The sequence below is a fragment of the Microtus oregoni genome, unplaced genomic scaffold, assembly GCF_018167655.1.
Source record: "Microtus oregoni isolate MIOR12 unplaced genomic scaffold, Mior012 000000F_ref0000247, whole genome shotgun sequence".
In the NCBI taxonomy this organism is placed as follows: Eukaryota; Metazoa; Chordata; class Mammalia; order Rodentia; family Cricetidae; genus Microtus; species Microtus oregoni.
The window spans coordinates 70,751,530-70,761,186 of NW_024543059.1; positions in this window are offsets into that span (position 1 = coordinate 70,751,530).

Here is a 9,657-nt window from a genome sequence, read left to right on the forward strand (position 1 = left end):
GTGTGTAAATAAACTTGTCTGGGTTCCCTGGCTGAGCTGGGAAGAGCCATGCCAGACACAGAGGGGAGGTCCTGCCTGGTGCAGGGAAGCTCAGTTTCGCATCCCCGGTCGCGTGCTTTTAAATGCTCTTCCTGGAGTGGCCGGGAGAGACTTTAAAGAATCATTATCGATTTTTTTTTTGTTTGTTTGTTTGGTTTTTTTTTAGGAAGGGATAAAAGGACGGATGTTCTGGTGGTTCGAATCCTTGCAATGTTATTTTGAAATGATGTGAAGCTTGACCGATCTCAGTCTGAGGCTGCCTTTCTCTCTTCTCCCTCTCCGTCTTCCATTCCCACTGCGTCTGGGTCGGGGCTCCCTGCCCCATAAGACTTCCCCTCCCCCACTACTATTTCATCTGATAGTTCCAAGGAGTCAAATGTCTATCCCACCTCCCTAATTTGAATTCCAAACTTTATTTTATATCGAAATAATCTATCTTAACTAATATTAATGAGATGAACATTTTACTTCTCATCACCTGGGGAAAATACTTCAAACTGAAAGATAAATATTTAGCACACATCACATATAAATGAAACTCATAGAAATGCAGTTATGAATTAACGTCTTCACTATTGCCTCAAAGAAAATGAGATAACCTGGACACATGCTCTCTGTCTATTGAACTACATACACACTGGAAAAACAGGCATTAAAAAAAAGGATGTAAAATTTGAGTCCTTTTAAATATGTTCCTTTCTCCTCCCCTGATACCCACTTGGACGGGACATTGAGAAAGGGCCTCACATTGACCAGGTGTTTCTGGAATTTACTATATATTGCCCAGGCTCGCCTAGGTCCCTCATTGGCAGTCATCCTGACTCAAGTCTCCAGAGTGCCAGGATTAAGGGTGTGCACCACAACATCTGACTCTAAATGAGTTTTTAAAGAGGAAAAAAAAAATCAGATTAAGCTTGCTGTAAGGTAGAGAAATGTTACACATTGAAACAAAAAAAAACCTATATTGTATAATAAACCTAGTAGTGTGGCTTCAGGGAAAGAAGACAAGGACGAGTTACTTGTTTTGTGAGAACAAATTGTTAGCGGACAGCATAGACCACTTTGTATTTGAGTTTTCAAAAGATTTACCTTGAACTTGTCAAGATTTGGTGGTGTGCACGCTGTGGAGAGCGGATAAGATAATGAGAAGGCTGACGTCCACGCTCAAGGGGGTCCTTTCAAGAGGCAGCAGTGGCTGAAGTAGAGGCAGATATGTTTGTGACTCTGTGCATGTTTGTCGTGTTTTTAGACATAGGCTAAGTTTGCTTATAAATAGTTATGTCCTCTTCAGACAGGGTAATTGGATAATTAATGAGACATTACCACATTCGTGTAAATGCTTAACATAGTCAAGAGAGGGAATTTCCATTCAATGTTTGTTTTTGAGCCGAGCATCATATGCAGTCTATCAACAAACTACAGCCAACCTTTAATGAGTAAATATATCTACAAAGATTCCTAAGCATCTCTTCAAATATATGGATATGTAGATAGGGTTTGTTTCTTTCTGTTGAGACAAGGCCTTGCTGTGTACATCAGAGTTGCCTTAAATGTACCTTTGCCTAATGAGTACTAATAATATAGGTGTGTACCACCACATCCAGCTTCCAAAGGTTCAAATACTTAAAGCACTGGTTTAACGTTTCAAGCTACTATTGATATCTACGATTGGTGACCTATCTGTTCCAGGCACCATGTTAAGCAATTTGTAGTATCTTATTTTATACCCATATTTTCATTTTAAAAATAAGAAAATGGAGCCCTAGAGAAAGTCAAGAAATTACATTAACTCACGAAGCTAGAATTTCTCCCAAATCCTGTCTCTTTCCCAAGTCTTTTGATTATAACATCTGCCTGAGCTTCATGATCAATAATTAATTGATCAGCAGACCCTCTCTAGATATCAGAATCTTAGATTTAATTATGATTGCAGGACCTTGGCTAGTATGACATCAACTGAACACACAGGGTAAATTATAAGCAATACTCCTCACTCAATATGGCGTCCATCTCCTTTCTACCAGGGAGCTGACTGACTGGAGGTTTCAGCAGATGCAATCAAGGAAACTTTCTTGTTCGTTTCTAACCTCATTATTTTGATATGATCTTAGGTCTTGTATGTCCACAATCTTTAACATTAGTCTATGCCCTGTATTGTTGCTTCCAAGAAAAAAAAAAGCCAGAATTTTGAAAACTACTTCCCTCTTTTAATTTTCAGTTGATTCTCATCAGGATCTATAATTACGTGAAATGCTAAAACTTAAGACTATGCTACACAATGTCTGCCCCAACTTCCAACTAGCTGCAAGTCGTTTGTATCTTTAGCTTGCTTCTTTGATCCATAGCGCTGTCATCGCAGAATCCCTGAAAAGGTGGTTACAACTGTAATAACAAATAAACCCGCAAATATATCCATGGGAAACCATAGACACACATTGCTTGTCCTTCTGGGGGTCATTCCAGGTTAGAAGCCTGCTCAGCTCTGATGGACTCATAACCCCATCTCTGTCTGTCCTGAGGCTCCAGCATCAGTGTCTCCTGTGCTGAGCTGGCAGAAGAGCAGAGGAGGCGAGACTGACTGATCCTCAAGTCGAATAGAACACTACTCAAGCTACCATGTACTTGCCAAACACTGGGAACTTGCCACATGTGACTGCAAAGATCCCTGAATGGCTACTTCCTGGATGTAACTTTATTACGGGGAATGGAAAAACATCTTGATGGACAGCTGGCCGCCCCCAACCCACAGTATCGCGAGGAGAATAAGTTACTGTGGACTATACAGCTCTGAATCTCACCTTGAGATTCCTTTGCCTCCTGGGGGCTATTTTACTAATTATTGCCCTTTGAGGTTACCACTTTAAGAGACAGTTTCTCTGTGGCTTTATGGAAAGTTTGACAACTAGGAACAAATTATGATTCCTTAAATACCTAAGGACAGATAAAACAGAGTTAGATTGCCCAAGTGAAAATGTACTAAACAACAAAGAAAGCAGTAATAATTAATGGAAGTGTCATAAATCAGAATTAAAATGGCACAGAGATTCATTTTAGGTGATGTCAGCTTCCTTTACTCCCTCTGAGAACGCTGCTTATTCAGACCCACTTTCCATAGGTCGCATAGGACACCTTGCCATTAGCAAGCTAAGCACACTTACATGTTCTTATATACAGTTTGTACACCAGAGAAACACATGGCAAGAGCTATCCTGCTCTTACATTTGTTGAGTTGTTCTTCACGGGACCAAGTTTGGTCTTGCTCAATACTTAGTTATTATGGCATTTCTTCCTGTCATATAATTACCTGTTTCTACAAATTATAAGATGCTTATAGCAACACAGGAGAGATTATCCCCAAGCACAAAAATCTTCATACTTTCTACAATAACCTAAAAAGGGGACGTCTCCAGAAGGCTGATCTTACCACAGGCTCACTTAGCTAGATGAGGATTAAAAGAGCTCTTCCTTGTGCTTTGCCATAAATATTTGGGATGCTTTGCTCACTGAGTTATAGAAAAACTTTTCAGGTCTATTTCAATGTACTTAGTTTTAAAGGAAAAAACCAGTTGGTTGTGAAAACTCTCAAGGATGGTGAGCAACTTCTAAAATGACAGATCTGAGAACAACCTTGAAATTAGCAGTCTGCTGAGGTCACTCTTTTCTTTTGCCTGAAGATATCAAGACCCTCCCTGGCCTGAACCTTTGCCTAGAAAATGGGCCTCAGACTTGATGCTGTGTGATCTCTGAAGGGGGATCTCTTCAAACGGTCAACAATGAAAAGCAGCATCAGGTATGGAAATACGGTGGGGGAGATTTGCAATGATAAACTGACTTTATCTGTCACCTGGCCCTCTTCTGTCAACAGACACACAGGGTGACAGCAGCCTGTCAGGAGCAGAATCAGTTTGTGCCCTCAGATCCTGTCTTGCTGTTGTCCGTCAGGGTGTGCAGAACACTGGGAAAAAAAAAAAAAAAAAACAGCCCCTCTGAGATGCCGCATCGTTCTTAGTCAAATGAGACTGAGTCTGTGTCTCCCAGTGCTCTATGTGACTGAGGAGAAAGGGGAGAGCTTTATGTAACTTCTGTGCAGACATTAAATGTCTCTGTATCTGGAACTCGCTCTGTAGCCCAGGCTGGCCTTGCGTTCAGAGATCTCCCTGCCTTTGCCTCCACAGTGCTGGGATGAATGGCCTGTACCACTATTACTGGCTTTTTCATCCCTATCTTGATTCCCCTATTTTTAAATCCAATGAAAAATTATTTTAATAAAAATGTTTGCAGTCGAATTTATTTTTTTCTCCTAGATTCGAAGTTTTAGGCTTCTATTATAACCTAGATCGCCTCATTTGCAAAAGTCCAAGTTTGTAAATATTTTTGTCTTAACACTTTTTTTTCTAAAACTGGATGTTTCCATTGTTTATTTCCAGTTACCCTTAAAAAAAAAATAAACATCACATTTCTATTCCCCTCCATTGAGAGGAAGAATTCTAGATACTATCACTGAATTGTTAAAATTCAATCCAAACAGGATCCCCACTCCACTCCAGCGATGACCTTTGCTATTCTGTAGTTATAGCAACCAGAAGACTTCCTTCTGTCTGTCTGCTGTGTTCTCTTTCCAAAGTAATGACAGCCTTTATATGCTGTGGTGTAATGCGGAGAAAGGTTTACATGCTTTGATTTCTTGATTCTTTGTTGCACTCAGCGATTTAAAAAAAATGCGATTAATTGAAATGGATTTGACAATGGTATATATAATATATATGGAATATGGATCATTCTTTTATATATTGTTTCATATCATCTTCAAGCTTCCTTAATCAACTTGCAGTCTAATGTCTCAATAATCAAATTTGCTTATCCTGTCATTGTATCTTAATCTAAGCATACCGAGAGGAAAAGACATAAAACAAACAGGGTGGTTTATAGGCTATAGTCATCTGATGAAAGAATGTATAACTGAGCTGCTAAACTAGGCCTTGCGGTTTTCCTTTGACCTTGGGTATTTTAAGTCTCATTTTACCAGTCTGAAATATCACTTTAATTATAGTAATTACCTATCTCACAGGGTTTGTGAGGCTTAATTAATGTTAGCAAAGTGGTAAAGCTATTTAGTAGAACAGTACTATAGAAGCAAACCACCTGAAAATACAGCCTCCCACCTTTCAGAGTTCTCAGTTTTACACTCCTTTTCTTTGTGTCTTCAGCATGATATTGCACTTGCCCCCTTTTAAAATGTCCACTTCCATATTGTGGTCTTTTCCTCTTGGAATTTGCCTTGGGTGAAACTATCACTGAATCAGGAGGCTAGGCAATAAGAGTCCTTTCTGTCGAGGAGACATCACAGTCCTCTCCAGTCAGAGTCATACATTGCCCGCCAACAATTTGAATTTTGTTCTCAAAACATCTTTTGTTTGGAACCAAGGGGTAAAAGACTGGGATATCTGTTTGCTGCCTTCTGGAAATGGTGCCTGGGGCCACTTCTAATAATGGAGCCTCAAGTTCACCAGCATTTTGGTTACTCTTTACTATTTTAACACCTGTCCATCTAAGCCCTAGAATTACAACTTAAGGTCTGTGTATTTTTGCACGGCCTGGTCCCTGCATAGCAGTGCTGGCTAGATGGAGCGGTGGAGGCTGAGATCCAGTCCCTTGTTCTACTAGTTCTTGTGGGTCTACTTTCCACAAGGGCACTAATGGAGACCAGAAATGGCCTGGCTAGTAACCTAAGTTAGTTAGTAGTGTGAAAGTAGTCATGCCCACACTTACTAGTATTAAAAACAGTATAAGCACATTCCATCGTGTATCCCAACTTTAAATAGAATGTAAATGGCATAAAATTTTCAGTTGTATTCATTTATTGCTGCTAGGATAGGGATTATCTGTAATTTGGAATGTGAAAAATAATAACTAAAACTGGAACACAGATTTAATAGTCATATAAATGCAATTTTTCATTGAAATAACCATTCTTTGAAAGAGAACCCATTGGACTGGTCCCAGCCCAATTTATGTCCACTGCTAAAATTTTGTATCTTTGCTTGAAGCACAGCTATTTTTTCCTGTTTGTAACATGCCTCAGTTGAGTTATGTGATGACAAGATAGCTTTCCCTTTGGAATGTTTTTATATTCCAAAATGTTTATACCTGCAAACTCTGGGCCACACTATGTTAACGAAGAACAAGCAATTCTGCTTTCCGGGGGAAGCCCTGATTGACTCACCCACCTTTCTTTACCAAGTTTCAAGAGTACAAAATTTGAATAGTGCCAATAAGAACTGTATCTATATGCTTTGCTACCCAGTATTCTTCTTGGAGAAGCCCAGATGTGAATGCTTTGGGTAAATTTGTTCTTCAGCCACAGACAAAAGGCTGTCAGAATGAAACTGAGCCCATGAAGAGACACTTACACTGACTGGTTGAAATTCTGAGTTCAGAGTAGAGCTGGCTCCAGGCAAGGAATAGCTGTGGCTTATCAATGTTATGGGTGACATGATTCCTCTTGTGTCTTACGGAGTCATGCCTTCACCTTAGCACCTTCATCAGAATATTTTCCTCAAAGTTACCACTGCATCAGATTCAGGCCTCATACCCAGACATAAAGGATATTCAAAGAGAGAAAGGATTTGTTATGTGTCTAAATATTTAGCATGAAAATATTGCCTAGCAGCACTACTGTTTAACTCCTCCGAGGTAAAATTAGATCATAAGTACACATATTAAACCAACCACTGTCAAAGACAATGAGACTTCTAAACATGTCATTTATGGGACTAAAGATGGGATTCCCTTGAAGAACATGACAGTGTTGAGGATAGAAATCATGTTACTGTTAAGGTCCAAGGAGATTCTAAGAGATTCATTACTGTTGGTTAGAAATACCATTGTTTCCTGCCCTGATTATCACTTGACTTTTACTACCTTAGAAAGGCTACTCAGATTTAAGTAAGCTTTGTGAATCATGCCAAATTATGTATAAGAGGCAGTTAGTTTGAAGTAATAGGAGTTAGTTTTTTATTGTGAGCAAATTAGTGAATCATAATATCACTTATGAATACCTATTCAGTGGGCTTTATTTTGAATAGCATGGCTTTCTGGGGCGTTTTGACTTCTCTAATCATCTTTATGGAGTCCTATCTGTGTTCATGATCACAAGGCCTTTTGTACTGGACTATACAAATCATGGACTGACTAGCTGAGTATAAGGGATAGGAGCTAAAATTCTCTGGATGTATAAAGAAAAAAAGAAAGAAAGAAAAAGTTAAAGGAAATTAGGTTAAGAGAAATCATAAAATTTTAGCAGCGTAACATATCTAGTTTAACACTTTGGTCCATTTTGAACATTTTCCCATAATGCCTTCTACCAGCCCTCAAATCTACTGTGCTAATGTAATTGCAAAGTATCATAAGCAAAGTAAATAGCCAGTCTTTAAATTTTCAAGTTGATCCCCAAACTGACTCAAATTTGCAGAAATCTGGCATAATTTAAAAGTAAATAAATAGAAGCAGCGCTTAACAGAAGGTTCCCGACATAAACAAAGCTGTGCACGTTTTATTTATTTATGGGATCCTGCAAAGTGTCATGCTCACTTAAAATAGTCAGCATGAGAGTGATTGATTTTTAAAAATTGAATAGATTTCAGTTACATGAGCATTTTTAAAATTAAGCAGCTTGGTAAGAGGAAAGAAAAATGGCTTTTGGATAATATTGTACTTCAGAAAACATTTGTCTATTCAGATTTTTTAAAGGTTTACACTGAGAAAATAGTCGCTGTTTTTGCTGTTGTAGTTTTACCAGAAGTGCATTTGAATTGGAATAGTAAGGTATCTCCACACACCCATATAGCACCTGAAGGTCTCTTGAGATTAAGTGTAAAATGTAAGTGTAATTATTCAACTTTAATCTTTTTCATTCAATAAAATTTTACCATGTTCTGAAAAAAATGCAATGAATTAAAAGTCTTATTCCAATGGAAATTTTAATTTACTGTTGTCTCTTCACTCAGCAAAGAGCCACTTGCCTTTCCTTTCCAGGCAAGATTGTTCTTTAGCACATTTTCATCAAAAAAATATTTTGTGAACATTTACTATATATATGATATACTGTCAAGTGCTGAGAAACTGCTCTTAGCTTAATAAACAGTACTCAGACAACATTAAAACACACTCACACAAACACACAGACATCTAGCAACAATTACCTCTCTTCCTTGATAAAAGGAAGTGTTGGAAGTATTCACATGACAATCAGTCAAATATAACAAGAGAACACTCAGGAAACTTCCATATTGTAGCTTTCCAAGGATGACTTCATAAAGTCTTCCTCAAGTAGAAGGACTGACAAGAGAGAAAGGGAAAAGGAGTATGGTAAAAAGGAGACTGTCATTGAAAGCTGAGCAAACACAAGCACACAAAGGCCATGCTGTTGAATATAACTACAGTGATAAGGACTTTCCAAAAGCAAAACAGTGATGGTGATTGAGGCACCAGAACAGAATTACATTGGATATAAGTTTTAAAGTCACATGACAAAGGGGAGTTTAAAGTGTTCAGGATCTCTGCAATCAGCTGCACTTTTTGATTGCTTGGTTTGCTCTGAAAGGACCCTGCTGACTTAATTTGGAGAAGATGACTGGGACGGAAGGGGCATTCTGTCCCTGAAGGACATTTTAGATTCCACAGAAACAGGACGGAGACTCTACAGGCAATGCAGTGAGTGCTTAGAGTTGATCTAACGTACACAGAAGCTTCCTGACACAAGGAAAGTGATTCATAAAAGTTATTGAAATGACAGAACAAGGAAAGGTATCCCTGCATGGATAAGTGGTCCCATAGACAGTGATGCTTCACGGTCCTCAAAGAAGCTGAGGATCAGACCTTGTGTTGTATCAGCAGGTCAACTTTGTTAAGTTCCTGTTAGTCTTCCTATGCTGACTATGACTCCATAATCCATTTTTCCTCATTAAATACCCAAACTATCATTGTTTCATAATTTATTTTATAGAAAATTACCATCTATTTTATGATAAAATTATAATGTAGAGGGTCTTGCTGCCCATTTCAACTTGCCAATAATTATTAGAAGCCAACAATTGTACCAATAATGTAGACTTTTGCCCCCATAGAAAGGGTTTCAAAGGCATTGTGGTTCCATGCATAGCTACATAGTCAACAATATATCTCTTCTGGTCCCCAGAAGTCAAGATGTGAAGAACAGGCTGAAAATTCTAACCCTTGTACATTCATTGCCACACTCTACTCCTATACTATTGATTGGTGATCAGCGATGTTTCTGCGTCTTTTCACTGTTTGTGTGACAACCAGAAACTCTCAATTCCCAGAACCTTGTTTATTTTCCACACTGTAGTTTTTATATGGCTCTATATACCTACCATTAATCATCCATGTGCCCTTAGCTCCTGAGATTGTCTATCCATTATCACCGAGATCCTCAGGATCTGTGGAAGTCCTTTTATCTTCTTGGGCTGGCTGCAATGCATTTCATTTATGGAGGTTGCATACTCCTCTTGAGGAGTCAACTGGAAATCTGTGCCTTTGTCCTCATCAACACTCCAGAGTATCCTATTCCCTGTGTGCGTTTTCACTCCCTTGCTTTAG